Source organism: Erinaceus europaeus, chromosome X (assembly GCF_950295315.1).
Source record: "Erinaceus europaeus chromosome X, mEriEur2.1, whole genome shotgun sequence".
Classification (NCBI taxonomy): Eukaryota; Metazoa; Chordata; class Mammalia; order Eulipotyphla; family Erinaceidae; genus Erinaceus; species Erinaceus europaeus.
The window spans coordinates 31,742,336-31,766,267 of NC_080185.1; the positions used below are offsets into that span (position 1 = coordinate 31,742,336).

At 37.4% G+C, this 23,932-nt stretch overlaps 1 pseudogene; it reads right to left on the reverse strand.

Moving 5' to 3' along the window:
• Positions 1 to 1,382: 1,382 nt before the first annotated feature.
• On the reverse strand, positions 1,383 to 23,097 carry LOC103127520 (cyclic AMP-dependent transcription factor ATF-4-like; annotated as a pseudogene).
• Between the last annotated feature and the right edge of the window lie 835 nt (positions 23,098 to 23,932).

Consider the following 23,932-nt stretch of genomic DNA (forward strand, 5'->3'; position numbering starts at 1 on the left):
TTATTTCAGTATATGGGGAATTAGAAAACATATATTCTGCTTGTGTTACAAGAGACTTAAGTGGTTAGAGATTACCAGGGGTAGGTAGGCAAATCTATCTAGTTTCTATATATCTTAGATTTATAACTCCATGAAAACCTACTATTATTATTGGTTTCTGTCTCATCATTAGAATTCACTGTCTCTCAGCATTTTTTCTCAGTTCTGTTGAGAAATAAATTATTTGTACCTGACATTACAATGCCTATCTTCTCCATTGGATTCTACCACCACCACCCACAGGAGGAGGAGAGACAACATTAGTCTACCTATACATCTCTGTCATTATGTTTCAAGCTCCTAAAAGTATATTATTCACAGAAGTAACCCTAAGAATGCCCACTGCAACACAACAACTAGCTAGATGGCATAATGATTTCATAAATTGTACATGTGTATCCTTGATTATAAGTTTATTGTTATTTTTTAAAAGATTGTTTGATTGATTTACTGACTGATGAGAAGAAAGTCAAAATGTTCCTCAAGATTTGTGATGAAGAGACTCAAACTTAGAATCTTCTACAGTCCTGAATTCTGTATCTGAGGTACTTTTGTGGTTACTATACATTTGTTCTGTAAGTACACACACACACACACACACACACATGTACATACCCTAATATCTAGGTCATTATGAAAACAAATATAATTTTTCACAAGGGATATGGAACAAATACTATGCAAATTATATATATATATATATATTCTGTATTGGGGGATTAACAGTAAAATACAATAGTTTGTACAAAAATTATATATTATATTATGTGTATTTTTGTTGTTGAGTGAGTGCCTGCTTAAGTATAATTTTATGATCATTTCCTCACTCTAGATCTACCTCACTTTAGATCTTCCACCACTGCCTAATATATGAATTATATTGTCACCCCATGTTTCTCACTACATCACAATAGGAGATGACTCTGTCACTTTTGGGTAGGAGAAATATAATTTGAGAAGACATGGAGGAGGATACACTTTATTGATTCTTAAGAGATAAAAATGGAGAGAGGGGACAATTCTTAAAGAGATCTGATAATGACAAAGATACAAGTAGTGTAAGGATTTTGACCAAATTTTCTTTGAATTGAGATTAGGTATTGGTTTTACAATTTTTATAAAAAGACAAATTTGTAAAATCCTCTCTATCTCCAGACATTTTTTATAAAGGAATATATTTTGAGACTTCATTTCCCTTAATTATCACCAATCACTTCATACACTTGGTCAAGCTTTAGGTTTTAATTTCAGTTATATTCTCCATCTTCTTTCCTAACAACGGGCTCTCGGTTTCCTTCCTCTTTCCCTAACTATACTAGCACCAGTAAAAGAGATACAACACATTATTTATTTATTTCCAAAAGTCCTTCTTCAATGAAGCTGCCAGATATCCCTTGTTCCAAAATCTCATATAAAACACCAACTGGTCTTGCCAAGATTTCAGAGACTGGCCTTTTCAGTAGCTTATTATATAAAGAGAAAATTTCAGGCTGATGAAAGTTGTAACTTCTTTGAATATCCACTACCACTTTTCTCAGTGCTCTATACATAATACTCAGGATTAGTTAAATTTATTTGACTTAATGTAGATAACTGAGTGTAACCAACACTTAGCCTTTGGTTGCATTGGGAAATTATGAATTTTGAGTGTATATGCAATCATAAGAACTTCAATAATGGAAATTGGCATTATAAAAAGGAAATGAATGAAAGCAGACTCTCTTACTGATTTTCTGGCTTGAGTTACAGCCTGAATAGTTTATGATGGATTTAGAACCTTTTAATGAAAGTCTTGCTGGCCAGAAGAAATCATTCATCTCTGTAGTAGTGATTTTTCCCAATTAGAATTGTTAAATGTGTGAAATTATACCAAATGTTTAGGGAGTATTATGTATGTGTGCATTCAAACACACTTACTTTTGCAATTTGAAGTATTAACAAAGGCACTGTATTTTATTTTGCCAGATTTTCTTGTATATTTATTAAAAATTTATAATGCATGCCTTGTTATTTTGATTTATATCATCCTGGAGTGTGAAAGATGTTCCTTTGCCCTTTCTGAAATTTATTTTTTTCTTTGGGGAGAAGGTGCTGGGATAGCCTGAGGGTGCTTCTTCCAGAGCAAGTGCTCTCTGGGTTGGAGGGAACTCAACTGGAGCCAACCTAGGCTGCTGCGTGGGAGAGGGATCAGGAACTTGTGCTGCACTAACGTCACAGGAGATACACTCTGGAACTCTCAGAGCTGGAAAGCAATTCCAAGTGATTTTACTCAGAAAAGCAGCTTGCATATATACTAGCCAAGTAGGGTGGAAACAGGGTGTGACGTAGAGAGGGTGGAGGGAAAAAAGATATTGGTGAAAATCAGGGTGTGACAAGGAGAGGGGGTGGAGCTGGCGAGAATTCTACCACTGATCCACCAATGCCCTGGAGGGAGGGTGGCTCTTAGTTAACAGTGGTTTATGTAAATAGACCACAGCTTTGAGTGGGATCAAACTAATGCCATGCAGGCATGCCGGTGCTTAGTTAAGCAGGATTAGAGACAGAAGCTTTAAGCCAGGGGGCCTGGCATACTACCCAACAGAAGGTAGATGGGTATTGAAGGAAAATAGAATTCTGGATTGGAGTTCCTAATCACTGTAAAGTAAATGTGTGGTAACCCTTTAATTTTTTTCTTTTCTTGTGAAAGTTAAATAAGGTTTGGTATTTTTAAAGTTTTATTGATGTTCAATTGATATATAAATTTGTAACATCATTTAAAGTATCCAGTAGGCCAGGCAGTGATGCCCCTGGTTAAGCACAAACATAACAGTACACGAGGACACAGGTTCCAGCCCCTGGTCCCTTCCTGCAGGGAAAAGCTTCATAAGTGAAACAGGGCTACGGGTGTTTCTCTATTTCTCTTCTTCTGTATCTCCTCCTACCTTCTCAATGTTTCTGTCTCTATCCAATAATAAGTACAATAAAATAAAAAATAAACAAAATTAAAAATCCGGTATGATGATATGATAAATATATACATTGTGAAAGAATTAATCTGATCTAGGTAACACATCTAATCTTTCATTTTATTTTCCAGTAAGGATATTTAAGTTCTGATGTCTTAGTATCTTCACTGTTATAAATAGTAGTCATCATGTTCTACATTAGGTCTTCATATTTAATTCACTTTATAGCTGAAAGTTTATATCATTGTTTTAATTGAGGGGTTAATTCTTTTTTATTTTTTATTACCTTTTTCTATTGGATAGAGACAGAAATCAAGAGGGGAGGGGATGGGAGAGAAGGAGAGAGACAGAGAGACACCTGCAGCCCTGTTTCACCACTTGCAAAGTGTTCCTCTTGCAGGTGGGGACTGGGGGCTCTAACCTGTGTCCTTGCACATTGTAACATGTGCACTTAAACAGATGAACCACTACCTGGCCCTGAGGGGTTAATTCTTTACAGTGTAGTCTTGTCACATAGGCATAGTCTCTCAACTCTCCTTAATTGGTGTCTGGGAGACACTTGATCCCCCAGACTAAGGCAACTTTTCCTGTTGTGCACCATGACCCCAGTGTCCCTTCATCTAGTCCCTTTCCCTACTTCCCCAGAGTATTTGCTTTGGTAACACACACACACACACACACACGCACACGCACATGCACACATACATACATACATACATACATATACACACCAAGTTTCACCTTGTTTTTACGCACTGTTTTTGCTTCATAATTTCAACCTATGAGGGGAAGCATTCCATTTTGGTCTTTCTCTTTCTGAATCATTTCATTCAACATGATTACTTTAACTTCTGACCAAGATATTACAAAGGAGATGACTTAATCATTTTAATAGCTGTATAGTATTGCACTGTGTAGATGTACCTCAATTTTCTTAGCCACTCTTACTTGCTATTGGACATCTGGTTTGCTCATTTGGGCTGTTAAAATTGTGATCCTATGAAAATGGTCTGCATAGGTGTGTTTTTTCCCTCTGGGTAAATCCTTATGATAGACATTGCTGGATCACAGAGCAAACCCATTTCTAGAGTTCTGATGAATCTCCAGACTGTTTTCTTATAATGTATTTTTGTATTATCTTTATTTATTTATTGGATAGAGACAGTAAGAAGTTGAGAGGGAAGAGGGTAACAGAGGGAACTAGATAGATACCTGCATCACTGCCTCACCATTTGCAAAACTTTTCCCCTGCAGATGGGGACTGGAGGCTCAAACTTGTATCCTTTCACATTGCAACATATGCACTCAACCAGGTGCACCTCTACCAGGCCGTCCTCTAGACTGGTTTCCATAGGGCCTTGACCAACTTACATTCCCACCAGCAGTGTAGGATGGTCCCTTTCCCCCCACAGCCTTTCCAACAGTTCATATTTCTGTCTTTTCTAGTGTAGGAGAATATCACAGGTGTAAAGTAGTATTTTGTTGTTAATTGTATTTGCATTTCCCTAGTCATCAGTGACTTAGAGCATTCTTCATATATCTGATGAATTATGGTGACTCAGTTTATTCTTCTACATGTTTCAACTCAATTTCCCCAACAACACTTACTGAATATACTCTCCTTTCTCTACTTGATGTTTTGGGCTCCATTGTCAAAAATTAGATGTAGATGTAAGGTTTACTTTCTGGGCTTTCCATTTTATTCCATGGGTCTGTGTGTTTATTTTTATTACACTATCAGGCAGTTTTATTATAGTGATTCTGTATTATGTTTTGAGGTCCCCATTCTTTTTAATGTTTTGAGGTTGGAGGTATATGTGCTATTGTCAAAGGTTTTCTTTTTCTACATCTATTGAGATAATCATGTTGTTTTTGGATTTACTTTTGATTTTGTGGTGAATCATATTTATTTTTTTATTTATGGTGATTCAGCCTTGCAATTTTGGAATAAATCCCATTTTATCATAGTTTACAACATTTTTAATCTACTGTTATAGCCAGACTTCTAGGATTTGGTTCAGTATTTTAGCCTCTGGGTTTATCAGGGTTATTTGTCTGTAGTTGCTTCTTCTTTTTTTTTTTTTTGATTGTGTCTCTGCTTTTAGTATCAGGATAATGTTGGTTTCATAGAAACTGAAAGGAAGTATTCGTGTGTCTTTGATATTTTGAAAGTTTTAAAAGTGAGGTGCTAGCTCTTCCTTGAAACTTTTGTAGAATTCATTTATGAAGCCCTCTGGGCCTAGACTTCTGTTATTAACAAGGCTGTTTCAATGTCTATGTCTTTGACTGTGGTTATTCTAGTCAAGTTGTCTTTGTCTTCCTGGTTCAATCCTGGGTGGTTGGTGGCTTCAGAAAACTCAGGCATTTCTTCCAGGTTCTCTAAGTTGGTGGCATATAGTTGTATATAAAATTCCTATATGATGCTCTGAATTTCTGTGATGTCTTTTGTGATCTCTCCCCTTCCATTTGTTATTTTATTTATAAGGGACTCCCCCTCTCCTCTTTTTTGTAAACCTAGCCAAGGGTTTGTCAATTTTATTTACTCCAACAAAAAACAAGATTCATTGATCTTGTGTTTTGTTTTCAATGTTATTAGTATTTTTCCTCTAGTGTTTTATTATTATTTGACTTCTTCTATTGGCTTTGAGTTTTCTTTGTCATATATTTTCTAATTCTTTAAGACATCTAGTGAGAATGTTTATTTAAAGTTTGTTTTTTTGTTTCTTAATGTGTTCCTGTAGGGATATAATTTTTCCTCTTAATACCACTTGAACAGTGTCTCAAACATACTGGTAGATCACATCTACCTTTTAATTTATTTTCAGGATCATTTTAATGTCCTCATTGATCCAGTATTTTTAAGTAGGGAGCTAGTGAGTGTTCATGTTCGGAACCTTCTTTAGCTTTCTCTTTGGGGTTGAATGTTAGTTTAATTTGCTATGGTCAAAGAGGATTCTTAAAATGATTTCATAGTTTTCAAAATTATGGGTGCTGTCTTTGTGGCCTCTTACGTGGTCTATAAGTGAAAAAAAAATCCCATGTAGAATTGAAATTAATATGTATTATACTTTCTTGGAGTGAAGAACTCTGAAGATATCCTGTAGGTCCAACCTAACCGCATCTTATTTCAATTCTCTTGTTTCTTTATTAGTATTCTGTTCACTTAATCTATCTATTTGGGAGTGGAGTGTTCAAGTCTCCCAGTATTACTGTATTGCTATAGAGGTACACTTCTCACAGTTTTACATATTTTATTACCTCCTTATTATATAGATATTGATTATTATTATTTATTTATCCCCAGAGCATTGTGCATTAACCATTCTATCTTTCATTACCTTGAATATTTAAAAATATATTGTTTCAGATATAAACATGGCTATTTCTGCCACTTTTGTGGTCCATTATCTTATATGATGATTTTCCATCTTTTCATTTTAAGCCTATTTCTATCCTGAAAAGCCTTATGGATTTCCTGAAGACAGCACATGTTTGGGTTGGATTTCCTGGTCCATGTTCCTACTCTGTATTTTTGATGTGTGAATTTAGACCATTGACATTAAGTGAAATTAGCAATTTAAATATATTTCAAAGTCGTTATGTATGACTTGTTTGTTTTTAAGTTGATGTATTAATTGTTTGTTTTTAAGTTGATGTACTAATTTGTATTAATTTACAAGAGTCCCCTTAGAACTTCTTGTAGTTAAGGTTTGGTAGTGATAGTTTCTTTCAGAAGTTCTTTGTTTGAAAAAGGCCCTGGGAGTTGGGTGGTAGTTCAGCGGGTTAAGAGCAGGTGGCGCAAAGTGCAAGGAAAGGGGCATAGGTATGAAGTGATTCTGTGTTTCTGTGTTTCTTGGATATATACATATATGTTCATATATATGTGTGTGTGTGTGTGTTCATTAACAGTTTTATAAGTTCTCTGCTATTATGTCATTTAATTAGTTCCACTCCTGTCTCTACCTCTTCTCCTTCTGATACTCCTATTATTCATATATTGTTTTTTCTGGGCTCATCACAGCTGTCTCTGGAGCTAAGTTCATTATCTTTCTTTTAATATATATATATATATTCCTTTTTGTTGCCCTTGTTGTTTTATTGTTGTAGTTATTATTGCTTTTTCCCTCATTGTTGAATAGGACAGAGAGAAATGGAAAGAGGAGGGGGAGACAGAGAGGGGGAGAGAAAGATAGACACACGCAGACCTGCTTTACTGCTTGTGAAGTGACTCCCCTGAAGGTGGGGAGCTGGGAGCTCAAACAGAGATTCTTATGTAGGTCCTTGCACTTTGTGCCACATGCACTTAACCCACTGTGCTACCACCCAACTTCCAGTTCATTATCTTTTAACCTCTTAAGATTATTTACACTTTTCTCTGTGTCTTATGCTTTATACTCAGTTATATTGATTCATTTTTTATTCTCTACTATTATTTTAAGTTTTACCTTATAATAACAGTTTCTACATATAATTTTGCTATAGGGAAGTCTCTCTGTATCTATTTTTTCTTTTCCTTTGAGGACACATGGAAAAAATAACCTGTAGGCTATGGTATATGAACAGAAGTGACACATGTCAATTCACCATAGTTGATCTTTAATACAAGAAGTTCTAAGGGGACTCTTAGAACTTAGTCGATAGCACTTAATATCTCAAACCTCTCTCTCTGATGAAAAGAAAGTTAAGGTATGTGTTGAAATGTTGATTTCTTAATAAAACATAACATGGAAATAAGCTACCCTGTGAAAATACACCTAGATATCTACACACTTTTCCCCTTTATTTAGGAGATTAATGGTTTACAGTTGATGATCAAATACAATAGTTTTCACATATATATCATTTCTCAGTTTTCCACATAATAATTCAACCCTCACTAGGTATTCCTCTGTCATTATGTTCCAGACCCTGAACCTTTCTCCCCAACCCAGAGTTTTTTAATTTGGTGCAATACACCAACTCCTATACAAGTTTTGCTTAGTGTTTTCCATTCTGGTCTTATTTTTCAACTTCTGTCCATGAGTGAGAGCATTCCATATTCATCTTTCTCTTTCTGACTTTTCTTACTTAACATGATTCATTCAAGCTCTATCCAAGATGAGGTGAAGAAGGTGAATTCACCATTTTTAATAGATGAGTAGCATTCCATATGTATATAGACCACAACTTGTTGAACCACTCATCTGTCATTGGACACCTGGGTTGCTTCAAGTTTTGGCTATTAAAAATTATGCTGCTATGAACATAGGTAAACACAAATCTTTTTGTGTGGGTGTGCTTGGTTCCTTAGGATATATCCCCAGGAGAGGAATTGCAGGATAATCGGGTAGGTGCACTTCTGACCATTTGAGAGTTCTCCAGATTGCTCTCTACAGGTGTTGGACTAATTCCCACCAGCAGTGAAGGAAGGTTTCTTTGTATTCACAACCTCTACAGCATGTGTTGCTGCTACCTTTTCCTGATATATGACATACTCACAGGAGTTAAGTCTAAACTACACATTTTTTCATGTGTGAAATAAAAATATACTTTTGTTGTTGGAAACAACTGGGACTTGACAAACTTTATGATAGCCTATACTATCACAGTCTGTAAAAAATATGTTAAAAAGTGTGTTTTTACCCAGGTTGGATCAGTTGAAGTTAAAAAAAAAAAGATAATAAGGAGGGGAGCCAAGATGATGACTTGGAAGCAGCTGCTGGAGTGAGCTCCAACAACAGCTTCTGGAAGGGTAGGGACACATGGCCTTCAGCAGGACGGTGTACAGGGGTCCTAAGGGTGACACCAAGGAGGTAACTATAGCATAATTGGGGTTAGAAAACAGAGAAAAAATAAAGGAAATTTTGTGATTATTTTTGAAGCTCACCCCTCTCCCCTCTCCCTATAACCAGACCCCAGGGATTGTAGAGGAACTGTTAGCAGGCTCCCCACTGAGCTTTTTTCTTTACCAAGTTTCCTGGCTCACCAGGGGTATTATTCCAACCATTTTCCTTTCTGAGCGCCAATTAAGAGCCATCCAAGCTGTAGACTGACTGTTAGGTTTTTTTTTTACTCTGTTCTATTTTATTATTACTATTATATACATGTGTGCCCCTTGCCCCCCTCCTTCAGATTGACCAAAATTAACTCTTAGTGTATTTTCCATTGCTAAGTTACTTGGTGTCCTATCCATTGGGAGAGGGACTTGTTTCACTCTACCTACCTCCTCTATCCACTCTCCGCCTTATCTCTCCTCCTAGCACATTAAAAAAAATCTTTCCTTTCACTGCTGTTTTTTCACTGCTATATTTTATTTTCATTTTTTCTTTCTTTTTTGTTTTCCTTTTCTCATTCTTGTCTTCCTTTCTTCCTCCCTCCTTCTTCAGCTTTCTGAATTCACTGATACTCGTTAGTGAATTATTTTGGGGAAGAAATCTGACTCAGAGTGGCCTCACTTTGTGTGTGTCTCTTCTCTACTTCCCGTTCTCCTCTTGCTAACCCTAGAATTTACAGTGGACAGTAGATTTGCATAATCTAGTCTTGCTAGCCCCTTTTTTCTTACTCTTTCTTTTTCATTTGGATTTTGTTGCTATTTTTTCTTGGACTGGAGCCATTGTTTGGCTAACTGGTATTGGTTAAACTGCTTCAATCCTTATTTCAGTTACTATTGTAATTTCTGAAGTTGGTGATTGCATTTGTTATAAAAGTATTTAGTATAGCATGGATTGTAATCAAAACACAACAACTGAATAACAACAGAACATAAAAGTAAAAATTACATCAATAAAAAAATAAATGGTCATACCAAGAGCAAATAAAACTGCTACTACAATGAATGAAGACAAGAGCCCAGAAGAAACTACAAATCAGTCAGAGGTAACCTTAGATAAGAAAACTATGCAGGCTATAACAAATTTAATAATCATAGATATGAAGACAGATATGGAGGCAAGGGATAGCAGAATTAGGGAAATAACAGATGAGACCCTCAAGGAAAATACTAGATACTTCAAGGTAATTAGAGAAATTACAGCTGAAATAGCTGAACTGAAGAAAGCAGCGGAGGGAGGGGAAAGCAGACTAACAGAAGCAGAAAACAGAATTAGCCAGACAGAGGATGAGCTAGAGAAAAGTAAGAAAGAGGTAAAAGAGCTGAAAAAAAGATTGAGAAACACTGAAAACAACAACAGAGACATATGGGATGATCTCAAAAGAAGCAACATTTGTACATTTGGCCTGCCAGAGGAAGAAAGAGAGGAAGGGAAAGGAAACATTCTAGAGGAATTTATAGAAGAAAACTTCCCAGACCTGGATAACAGAAAGGACATTAAGATTCAAGAGGTCCAGAGAGTTCCAAACAGAATCAACCCAGACCGGAAGACACCAAGACACATCATAGTCACAATGAAAAGAATTAAGAATAAAGAAAGGATCTTAAAGGCTGCAAGAGAAAAACAAAAAGTCACATTAGGGGAAAACCCATAAGACTATCAGCAGACTTCTCCACTCAAAACTCTAAAAGCCAGAAGAGAATGACAAGATATCTATCAAGCCCTGAATGTAAAAGGGTTTCAACCAAGGATAACATGTCCTGCTAGACTTTCATTCAAACTAGATGGAGGGATCAAAACCTTCTTAGACAGACAACAGTTAACAGAGGCAACCATCACCAAACCTGTCCTGAAAGAGGTTCTAAAAGACCTCTTATAAACAAGAACATCACTATCATACTTACAATATATAAGAGCAAATAATTGTTGAATAATGGCACTACAATACATTAAATCCATAATATCAATAAATGTCAATGGCTTGAACTCATCCATTAAAAGGCACAGGTGGGAGGATGGATCATAAAACATCACCCAATCATATGCTGCTTGCAAGAATCCCATCTGACCCAACAAGATAAACACAGACTTAAAGTGAAAGGATGGAAAACTATCATACAGGCTAAAGGACCACAAAAAAAGGGCAGGAACAGCCATTCTCATCTTTGACATAATAGATTTTAAATTAAATAAAGTAATAAAAGATAGGCAAGATCATTACATAATGATTATAGGATCTATCAACCAAGAAGATTTAACAATTATAACATCTATGAACCCAATTGGGGACAATCTAAATACATCAAACACCTACTGAAAGAACTACAAAAATACATCTATAGTAATACAATAATAGTGGGACATATTAACACCCTGCTCTCACACTTAGACACACTTAGGTCAGTGAAGCAGAGAAACAAGAAACAAGAGAATTAAATGAAGAGATGGACAGACGTGACCTGCTGGACATTTTCAGAGTTGTTAATGCCCCAAAATACTTGAATACACATTCTTTTCAAATCCACACAACACATACTCAAGAATAGACCACATGTTATGCCACAAAGACAGCATCAACAAATACAAGAGCATTGAAATCATTCCAAGTATCTTCTCAGACCACAGTGGAGTAAAGCTAACATTTAACAACAAACATAAAATTACTAAAAAAAAAAAAAAAAACAAAAAAAAAACACAGAATTTGGAAACTAAACAATATACTGCTTATGAACCACCAGGTAAGAAAGACACTCAAGCAAGAAATTCAAATGTTCTTCAGAACAAATGAAAATGAACACAAAAGATACAAATATTTGGGACACAACTAAAGCAGTATTGAAAGGGAAACTCATAGCCATATAATCACATATTAAACAACAAGAAAAAGCTCTAATAAACAACCTTACTGCACATCTTAAGGTCTTAGAGGAAGAGGAACAAAGGAACCCTAAAGTAAACAGAAGGACAGCACCAAAATTAGAGCAGAAATCAACAACATTGAAAATAAAAGGGCCATACTAAAGATCAGTGAAGCCAAATGTTGGTTCTTTGAAAAATTAAACAAGATTGACAAACCCCCTAGCCAGACTGACTAAAAAAAAAAGAAGAAGACTCAAATTAATAATAGAATTGTAAAAGATACTGGATATATCACAACTGACAGCACAGAAATCCAGATAATCATGGGAAACTTCTATGAAGAACTATATGCCACCAAGCTAGAAAATCGAGAAGAAATGGAAGAATTTCTAGAAACACATGCTTTTCCAAAACTGAATCAAGAAGTACTAAAAAAGCTAAATACACCAATCACAGAGAAAGAAATCAAAACAGTTATTAAGAATCTCAGCAACAACAAAAGTCCTGGACCAGACAGCTTCACAAACGAATTCTATAAAAACTTCAGGAAACAGTTAATACTCATACTTCTAAAGTTTTTCTATAAGATTGAAGAAACTGGACCACTCCCTTAAACCTTCTATGAAGCCAACATCACCCTGATACCAAAAGCAGATAGATACACAGCAGAAAAAGGAAAACTACAGACCAATATCTCTGATGAACATAGATGCCAAAATATTAAACAAGATCTTGCCCAGCAGCACATACAGCAGCACATCAAAAAGATTGTTCATCACGACCAAGTGGTATTTATCCCAGAAATGCAAGACTCATTCAACATCTGTAAGTCAATCAATGTCATTCACCACATCAATAAAAGCAAATCCAAAACCACATGATAATCTTAATAGATGCAGAGAAAGCCTTTGACAAAATCCAACACACATTCATGCTCAAAACTCTACAAAAAATGGGAATAGATGAGAAATGGCTCAAGATAGTGGAATCCATATATAGTAAACCTACAGGCAATATCGTACTCAATGGACAGAAGCTAAAAGCATTGCCCCTCAGATTGGGGACTAGACAGGGCTGTCCACTGTCACCATTACTCTTCAACATAGTGTTGGAAGTTCTTGCCATAGCAATCAGGCAAGAGAAAGGAATCAAAGGAATACAGATTGTAAGGGAAGAAGTTAAGCTCTCACTATTTGCAGATGATATGGTAGTATACATAGAAAAAACTAAAAAATCCAGCAGAAAACTACTGGAAGTTATTAGGCAATATAGCAAGGTATCAGGCTACAAAATCAATGTACAAAAATCAGTGACATTTCACTATGCAAACATTAAATCTGAAGAACAAGAAGACATCCAGAAATCACACCTATGGGTGAGTCGGCGGTAGCGCAGCAGGTTAAGAGCACATGGCGTGAAGTGCGACCGGCATAAGGATCCCGGTTCGAGCCCCGGCTCCCTACCTGCAGGGGAGTCCCTTCACAAGTGGTGAAGCAGGTCTGCAGGTGTCTGTCTTTCTCTCCCCCTCTCTGTCTTCCCCTCCTCTCTCCATTTCTCTCTGTCCTATCCAACAGCGATGACAACAACAGCAATAATAACTACAACAAAAACAAAAACAGCAAGGGCAACAAAAGAGAAAATTAATAAATAAATTTAAAAAAAAGAAATCACACCTATTCACTGTTGCAGCAAAATCAATAAAATACCTAGGAATAAAGTTGACCAAAGAAGTGAAAGACTTGTATACTGAAAACTATGAGTCACTATTCAAGGAAATAGAAACTGATACCAAGAAATGGAAAGATATCCCATGCTCATGGATTGGAGGAATAAATATTATCAAAATGAGTATTCTCCCCAGAGTCATATACAAATTTAATGCGATACCCATCAAAGTTCCACCAAGCTTCTTTAAGAAAATAGAACAAAAACTACATTCATTTATCTGGAACCAGAAAACACCTAGAATTGCCAAAAACATCTTGAGGAAAAGAAACAGAAATGGAGGCATCACACTCCCAGATCTCAAACGGTTTTATAATGTCATCATCATCAAAACAGCCTGGTACTGGAACAAAAATAGGCACACAGACCAGTGGAACAGAATTGAAAGCCCATATCTAAACCCCCACCCCTATGGACATCTAATCTTTGATAAGGGGGCCCAAAGGATTAAATGGAAGAAGGAGGCTCTCTTCAATAAATGGTGCTGGGAAAACTGGGTTATAACATGCAGAAGAATGAAATTGAACCACCTTATCTCACACGAAACAAAAATCAACTCCAAATGGATCAAAGACCTGGATGTCAGACTGGAAACTATCAAATACTTAGAGGAAAACATTGGTGAAACGGTTTCCCACCTGAACCTCAAGGACATCATTGATGAAACAAATCCAACTGCAAGGAAGACTAAAGCAGAAACAAACCAATGGGACTACATCCAATTGAAAAGCTTCTGCACATCTAAAGAAACTATAAAACAAACAGAGACCCCTCACAGAATGGGAGAAGATCTTCACATGCCATACATCAAACAAGAGACTAATCACTAAAATATACAAACTTAGCACCAATAAAGCAAATGACCCCACCCTAAAATGGGCAGAAGATATGAACAAAACAGTCACTCCAGAGGAGATCCAAAAGTCTAACAAACAAATGAAAAACTTCTCCAGGTCTCCGATTTTCAGGGAAATGCAAATACAGACAACATTGAGATACCACCTCACTCCTGTGAGAATAGTATACATCAAAAAGGACAGCAGCAACAAATGCTGGAGAGGATGTGGGGACAGAGGAACCCTTTTGCACTACTAGTGGGAATGTAAATTGGACCAGCCTCTGTGGAAACCAGTTTGGAAAACTCTCACAAGGCTAGACATGGACCTTCCATATGACCCAGTAATTCCTCTCCCAGGGATATACCCCAAGGACTCCATAACACCCAACCAAAAAGATATGTGTACACCTATGTTAATAGCAGCACAATTCATAATAGCTAAAATCTGAAAGCAACCCAGGTGCCCAACAATAGTTGAGTGGCTGAGAAAGCTGTGGTATATATAAATAATGGAATATTATGCAACTATTAAGAAAAATGAACCCACCTTCTCTGACCCATCTTGGATGGAGCTAGAAGATAATATGTTAAGTGAACTAAGTCAGAAAATTTAAGATGAGGATGGGATGATCCCACTCATCAACAGAAGTTGAGAAAGAAGAACAGAAAGACAAACTAAAAGCAGGATCTGACTAAATCTATTGTTGGGCACCAAAGTAAAAACCCTATGGTGAGGGAGAGAGTGGACATTAGGCTTCCGGGGGCAGCAGGGGGCTGGGGGTGGGTGAGTTGGAGGGGACTCAGTCTTTTGGTGGTGGGAATGGTGTCTATGTACACTCCTATTAAATGGTAGTCATATAAATCACTAATTAATATGAGAGGGGAAAATTGATTGTATGTCTTGAACTTTTTAAAGCACAGACTGAGTCTTTTTAATACATAGGTTGAGTCTTTCATATGTTGACTCTCTCTAAAGCCTAGACCAGGGAGAACAGAAGCAACCAGCAGCACTGCTATATTGAAGATGTTGGGTATTGTACAACAAATCCTTACAAAAGGACTTTAAAGTTAACCCAATTAAAAAATAATATGATGATAACACTAACTATCCACTGTCTTCTTGAACCCTAAGACAGAAAGAACCTCACATTTCCACTATAGAGCCTATACTTCCCCCAGTCCTGGGACCTTAGGGTAGGGCCCACTTTTCCACATGTTTCTCCCAATTCATATCAAATAATATTGCATCTGCTGATCACAACCTAATCAATGCAACTAGTGCCACATCAACATGCTTCAGCTCAGACTGTGACCAGAGACTTCAGGTGTGCAATGACAACCTTTCAGCTTCATTACTAAGGTGAGACCTTTCCTTTCATAATATTTTCTAATTCCATCGCAGGTGGTTGGTTCACTTCCTAACAAAGTCCCAAAACCTAGATATAGACTAGGTTCCATGAGATAGAGCATATATTCACACGTATCCATAAACTAGGGCAAAATATATACCTGAAGGCAGAAGTACACTAGAGTTTGCAGTGAGTACTTCCCTAACACTTCATCTCCATTAGTCCAACCTTATTTCCATGATTGTTCAACAATTTGTTTGGCTTTGTATGTTACTTCTCTTTTCAGACAACAGTTTCCAGATGCCATCAGGATGCTGGCCAGGCTTCCCTGGACTGAAGACCCCACCAATGTGTCCTGGAGCTCCACTTCCCCAGAGACCCACCCTACTAGGGAAAGAAAGAGGCAGACTGAGAGTATGGACTGACCAGTCAACGCCCATGTTCAGCAGGGAAGCAATTACAGAAGGCAGACCTTCCATCTTCTGCAACCCACAGTGACCTTGTATCCACACTCCCAGAGGGATTAATAATAGGAAAACGATCAGGGGATGGGATGAGATATGGAGATAGTGTTGTGGGAATTGTGTGGAGTTGTACCCCTCCTTTCCTACAGTTTTGTTAATGTCTCCTTTTTAAAATAAATAAATAAAAAGTAAATAAACACACACATGAGTTACACTTCTCTTTTGTCTGCATAGTTCATTCATCTACTTCCTAAACCACATTGATTATAGACAAATGAATATTGTCTTTTTGGGACATGTTTACATCTTGCATATTGAATGAAAACTGAATTTTTTATCTGTGTTCCTAATTCTGATGTGATGTGGACTGATAAATGTCCTTGAAGTCAATCTTACCATGTCTGAAACAAAGAATGAATCTACAAAATAGTTGACTAACTTGATGAGAAAATCAAAATAATATGGACATGCTTACTGTAGTAGGTTGATCCTTTGGAGAATTTTGGTGTCAATGACATTTGTAAGTCTACAAAATATTCTCTACACATTTTATATCTTTCATATTATCTCCATCTAAACTTTTTGATAAGTTGTTAGATTTCCTTGAAATTTGTTGGTGAAATTTGAATGGGGATTGAACTGAATCTATAAATTTCTTTTGTCCAAATTGCCATTTTAATGATATTTATTCTTCCAAGTGTGTGTGTGTGTGTGTGTGTGTGTGTGTGTGTGTGTGTGTGTGTGTGTGATCTTCTATTTCTTTTAACAGTGTCTGGTAGTTTTCATTTAAAAGGCCCTTCACTTCCTTTGTTAGATTTATCTCTATGTATTTTATCTTTTTGGATTCAATTCCAAATGGGATTACTTCCTTGACTTCCCTCTGGCACATTTTTTGTATAAAGAAATGTCACAGATTTATGAGTATTATCTTTTTTTGAATATACATTTCTTGGAGACATTTATAGATGGATCATGCTCTTTAATCCATTTAGCTACTCCAAGTCTTCTGACAGTTGAATTTATGTCATTCATATTTAGGATGATTATTGATATATATTTTACTTACATCCATTCTGATTTTTAATTTTTTTATTATTACATTTATTTATTGGATAGATAATAGGTCAAAATCAAGAGAATTGATAGTGATAGTGAGGGAGAGAGAGAGAGAGAGAGAGAGAGAGAGAGGGAGAGAGAGAATGAGAGAGAGAAAAAAAGAAATACCTGCAACACTGCTTCAATACTTTCAAAGCTTTCCCCCGTGGGTGTGGACTGTGGGCTCAAACCCAGGTCCTTGTGCATCGTAACATCTTCTCAACTGGATGTGACACCACCTGGCTCCTCATTCTGATTTTTCTTTTAAGCTTATTTTATGTTGTTGATTATTTTCCCATTTGCTTCCATCTGCTATTTTGTTTAGATGGCTTCCTATGGTGATTTCCTAACTAACTTTACATGTACTTTCTGTTGCACTCTGACCCTTGCTTTGTGTTGTGGTTATCATAAATGTTATAACTAGCACACTATACCTTTTAAGTCTTAGACTAGTATTTGATAATTCTGTTCTTTCCATTAATTGCCCCCCTCCAATTTTGTTGTTCTTTCTTATTTCTGTTGAATATTTAGTTCTATTCTGCTGTTGTTTACTTCACTTAAAATGTGTAATCATTTTGTTTCTTCTTTTACCATGGAATTCCTTTCAGTAATTCCTGAAATATGAGTTTGATGGTGGAAAACTTCTTTAACTTTTGAATATTTGGAAAGACCTTTATTTCTACCTCATGTAGTAAGGACAACTTTGCAGGATACAGAATACATGGATGTCAGTTATCTTTTTTTTTAAGGTTTTACTTATAAAATGGGAACACTGAAAAGACCATTGGATAAGAGGGGTACAATTCCACATAATTATTTTAAATATATTATTCCACTTTCTCTATACCTCTAGGATTTGTCAAAAGAAATATGATGAAAGCCTGATAACTTCATCTTTGTATGTCATTTCTTTGCTTTCCCTAGCAGCCTGCAAAATTCTTTCCTGATAGTTTCACTATGATATGTCTTGGTGTTGGTCTTTTTGTATTTAGGTATCTGGGTGTATTCCTTACTTCCAGAAAGTTTATGTTCTGAGGATTCCCTAAGTGAGGAGAATTCTCAGATATAATTTTCCTAGATATAATTTTCCCCTTCACCCTGTCCTTGTAGTTAGGAATTCCTATCAGTCTTGCATTTAACCTATAGTTGGAGTCTGATATTTCACAGAGGGTTGTCTCATTCTTTCTAAACTTTTTCTCTTCATTATCTTTAAATTAAAAAGAGTGGGCTAATTGTATATTCTAATTGAGACATTATTTTCTTTGTTTGGGTGAGTCTACTTATAATGTCTAAAACTTGAGCTTGTACTGTACTCTGCAGTTCTACCTGAAGCTTTTCCTTCATGCTTTCTAACTGCTTGGTGACTTCTGTTTTAAGTTCTTCTGTTAGGGTTTCCTAACTACTTAATAAGATACTATTTTAATATTTTAGTATTCTTTTTAATATTGTGCTTAGAATTTTGGAGAAACCTCATAATGAATTTTGTATATTCTTCCTCTGATAGTCTCCCTGTACCTAAAATTTCCTAAAGTCCTTCTGTTTCAGAGTCGTCATGTTCTGAAATTTATTTTTGCTATTTCTCTGTTTGCGCATTTATTGTTCTCGTTATTGTTGAGCCAACAGGTGTTGTTGTTATAATTACTAGGTTTTTTAAACCTGTTTAAAAATAAAATTGCTGGGGGAAGCATTGGGATTATTTTTCTTGTTAAACCCTTGAGCTTTTTGTAACTCTATGTAGTGTGTATATATGCCTTCTCTGTAATATTTCAGTCTGAATTCAAGCAATGCCATTTTGCTAAGTGTAATTTGTGTTTGAAGAAGCAGGGTTTAGTTTACCATTTGGCTATCAGCCTCCACTTATTACCTTTTATCAACCAGGTGCTGCACAGTACCTTCTGAAAATCTGCCTTAGTTTTGGGAGGTAGACCAGATTGGTCTGACAAATCCCCATCTACTGTGGTGTGACTTCACCACCACTTCAGCAGATTCTCACCCTTGAAGCCATTGGACATAGCTCAGAGTTTACCCACTCTCACAGAAAGCACCATGGGCAGCCTTGACTGCTGTTTTTCAGAAATAAAATGGTACTAATTTATGCCAGAGTCCCTAGTGTCTAAGTTCTTGGCTTCATCTTGTGCTAGCTCTCATCCTGCCCACAAACAACAGTACCAACCTGAGACCTCTGTCTGCAGATGTCCTAGCTTCAATTTAGTGAGGTTGTTTATTGTTGGTCTATTTACATAATCATTGTTTTGTCTGAGGGGGGTATGCTGTGGAGAGCCCAAGTAGGAGTCAGGGCTCATAAAAATATCACTGTCATTACCTGACAGGGCATCCTCCTCTTTTATGCAAAGATGAATCTCACTAATAGATGCAGCAGAGTCTGGCTTCCTATCTCCTTCAGAGATAGCCACCTCACTACCTAGCTGTAAACTAAAGGAATGATCTGGAGTGAAGGTTGGGACCCCTGGGGTGGGGAGGATAGTTGCAGAAGGGTCAGAGGGGAAACCTGGTCTATTTTTGGCAAACCTTCTGGAAGATGGCCAATTGGGTTCACTATCTGGGGGAACTCCTTATTACTCTTCTGGAATAGGGGGTCAAAGAGATCACATGTGTCATCCAGTGAAGCTAAAAGCTCATTTGGCATGAGCTTTTCCAGGTCATCTATACCCAACAAAGCATCAAAGTCAGACTCCTTCAGGTTCATTTTCTCCACCATCCAATCTGTCCTGGAAAAGGCATCCTCCTTGCTGATGTCTGAGGCATTGACCAACCCGTCCACAGCCAGCCATTCGGAGAATCCCGCCTTTGCTCTATCACCAGGAAACTCATGAGCTTTGAAGTGTTTGGCCACCTCCAGGTAGTCATCTAAAAGACCCAGGCTTTCCTCAGCCTCCAAACCCTACTGGTTAAAGAGGGACTTCAAGTCTCCCACCAACACCTCTTTGCTCAGGTAGCTCAACTCACCCAGGTCTCTGGGCTTTGCCAGAATCAAGGAATGTACACAATTCAAAGGTGTCTTTGTCAGTGTTGGATGCCGTGAAATAACGCCATGGCTTAAGCCACTGGGCTGGAGGTTGCCACTGCAGAGCCCAGTGCTGCTGCTGCTGTTGTAAATGCCAATGCTGTCACAGGCACTGCTGCCTCTAATATGCTATGTCTGCAGATGCTGGGGGAGCCAATGAGGAACAACACACAACCCTGACTCTACATCTAGAAGCTGGAGAGGAAATGCATACATGCTACATATTTATTAATTGACTTATTGTAAATTTTATGTATCTTGGCTATTGCTAACTTTGTTGCAGAAAACATAGGAGTATGTATATCCTTTTAAGTAATTGTTTATTCATTTTTCAAATAAATACCCAGGAGTGTGGGACTATGTGAAAGCTTGGTAGAGCTTAGGGGAGATCTTCCTTCCTTGGATGGAGGTCTGGAAAGACACCTCACTTGTTAGCCTCTCTCCTTATAGGGATGAGCCAAGAGGGAAAAGTCTCCCAGACTCAGTTTCTCATTGTTAGTCTCTCAAGCTCATAGAAAGCCTACAAGCCTCTCATACTTAGTTTCCCCTGCTAGCAAGCCAAACGTTTGCCTGCTTTAGGGTTCACTCAAAGTTCACACATCCACTTCACCTTTTGATCATAAAGGAGAACACACTCTAGCATACAACAACACCAGGCAGTAATGTTGGTATGCTTTTAAAAACCGCTTCTGTTTCATTTGGTTTAAATTCCCCCTGCTTAATACTATTCTATTTACATAACCACTTCATTCTATTTACACGACCTCTGTTAACAAGCACCACCTTCCCTCCAGGGGATTGGTGGTTTAGTGGTAAAATTCTCACCTGCTCTGCCCCCTCTCATTGTCACACCCTGATCCTCTCCTTGTCATACCCTGATTTTCACCAGTCACTTTTCTCTCCACCCTCTCTGCATTGCATCCTGTTCCCACCCTACTGGGCTAGTATATTTATAAGGACAAGATTGTTTGTAGTTTAGTTTAGCTTAGCTTGGTATAGATTGTGCTGCGTCCTGCATGAATAAAGAGATACTGCGTACAACCCAGCCATGAGTCCCAGGTCGTCTGTTACCTGCCCGTGAAGCCAGCCCGGCGAAAACAACACAGTAAGACCCCAAATTCTATTTCCTTGTTTTCTTTGATATCTGTGACTTACATCAATTTTTGTTTTTCTTCTTCTCTACCTCACCTTACTGGTTTAAACCCTATGCTTCTCTCAAATACCTTTGGATAATTAACTTGCCTGCATCATGAAAACTAATCGTTTTGACCTTTATGTATCTCATCAATTCTTGTCATACCAGCCTCCTACCATAGGGGCAAGCTGACCTTTGAGAAACCTGTAATCTCTGACATATGTGAAAAATGTCCTTTGTTTAACTCAGTATAAAGACCTGTACTCTTCTCCCAATAAACGAACGTTCATACCAGAATGTTCCCCAACGTCTCTTTCTGAATTCATGTGGCCTCTAGAACTGGTGAGGGAGGGTCGGAGGCTTACCCCCTGGTTGGAGCCACTCCGCATGAGCCCCAGCACAGGAGTATCTGGGTAGTATGATAGGCCCATTTTAACATTAAAAAACTAGTTAGGTCTTTCTGATTGCCTGAAAATAACATAACAAGACAACAAAAAGTACCTAATCAAATAGTTTCTACTTAGACCTACATACCCTCCTCATCTGCATCCTATTACATATTCCTCAGTCACTTCAAAGCTAACCTTGTCAGACAAAGTAAGGACTACAAAAGCTGAATAAGGGCAAGAGACTGGCATACTTAAATGATGACTCTTTAGTCACTACCAGCCACCCCATAATCTGGAGCTCTAGTCAGGGAGTCCTGGAATTCCCACACAGACATGATGGGCCTAGACCTCTAACAGACCCTTCTCACCATTGTCACTGGTCATCTCCATCAGGAATAACATAATGGACCCCTCTGTGGGTGCCTATGAGACCTGGCCCTCAATGTGGATCAACAAGGGTGGGGAGTGTTCCATTCTCCAAAGGGAGGAGGACAGCATACTCTGCCTATCACTTGAAATTGGCACAGCATGGAATTTTCCTAGCATTTACCATGGAATGTGAGCTCAGCCCTACAGCGATGCAGAAGTTACATAGGCACCTTTGCTGACTATGGGCCACAGATCAAATCAATGGGATTTACAGTCAACAATACTTATACATTTTCCCAATATTTGGGAGCTACTCCCCTTCCCTGATCCAGCTTTTTAGTCCTTTTTCCACCTGTGACATCATCCCCCCAGACAATAGCTTAGGTCACCTGCATATGAGATGCCAGGTCTAGGCAAAAACTAGTAGGGTCATGGGCCCCTTGGAATATACCTAAAATGGACTTAGTAGCCTTTTTCCAAAACAGAGACCCAAATCTTCATCTGCAATATTCTGGCCTTTAAGTTCATTATTAGTCAACAATTTGTTCTGCTTTCTATCTTAACTCTTTTTCAGCCACCAGGTTCCAGATCCTACCATGATGCCAACTGGACTTCCCTTGGCAGACGACCCCAACAATGTGTCCTGGAGTCCCACTTCCCCAGAGCCCTGCCCCCTAGGGAAATAGAAAGAAAGGCTGGGAGTATGGATTGGCCTGCCAAAGCCCATGTTCAGCGGGGAAGCAATTACAGAAGTCAGGCCTTGTACATTCCGCACCCCATAATGACCCTGGGTCCATGCTCCCAGAGGGATAAAGAATAGGAAAGCTATCAGGGGAGGGAATGGGATACAAAATTCTCGTGGTGGGAATTGTATGGAATTGTACACCTCTTATCCTATGGTCTTGTCAGTGTATCCATTTTATAAATAAAATTTTTTAAATAAACTTGCTATTTTCATATGGACTGTTAAAATTTTCACCATCAATGCATACCAGTTCCTTTTTCTCCACATTCTTGCCAACACACTTATTTTCATCCTTGTAGATGCAATTCATACTCACAGGTGTAAAGTGAATACTTACTGTACATTTTGATTTTCATTCCCCTTGTAATGTGTGATAATAATATTTTATGTGAATGTTTGACATTTGTGTCTTTGGAGAAATGTGTATTCTATCCCTGTGCCTATTTTTACTGGGTTATTTGGTGTTTTTGTTGTTACATTTTATACGTTGTTTATATATCTTTGATATTGTCCCCTGTCAGAAGTGTATTATGCAAATAGTTCTCCTATTGAATAAGATGGTGATATTTTCTTTCAATCCACTGAGATTTCTTTCTTTCTCTTTTTTTTTTTTTACTATAGTCTACTTTGCTTTAATTTTGCTTTTTTTTTTTTTCTCTTCCAGTTGGAGTCATGTTCTTTAATCCACTTAGATACTCTGAGTCTTTTGACGGGTGAATTTAGGCCTTTCACATTTAAGGTAACTATTGATATATGTGGTTTACTTATGCCCATTCTGAATTTTGTTTTGAGCTTATTTGAAATTTTTGAATTCTTTCCTATTTGTTTCTATCTGACCTATTGTGTGGATGAGTTTCTGTGGTAAATTTCTCTCTGATTTTTCTTGTGTTTTCTGTAAATCTCTGTTCCCTATTTTGTTTTGTGGTTACCATGTGTGTAATAACCAGTATTGTGTGTCTATAAAAGTCTTTTTTTAAGTTTATCTTGATTAACAAACATCTGATAGGGCTTCTTTGTCTTTTAATTCCCTCCTCTATTTGATTGTTGTTCTTTCCTACTTTATTGTGCTCTTATTTCTAGTCTACTGCTGTCCACCTCTCTGAGAACATTTGTTCCTTTGCTTCCTCCTTTCCTGTAAGACTCCA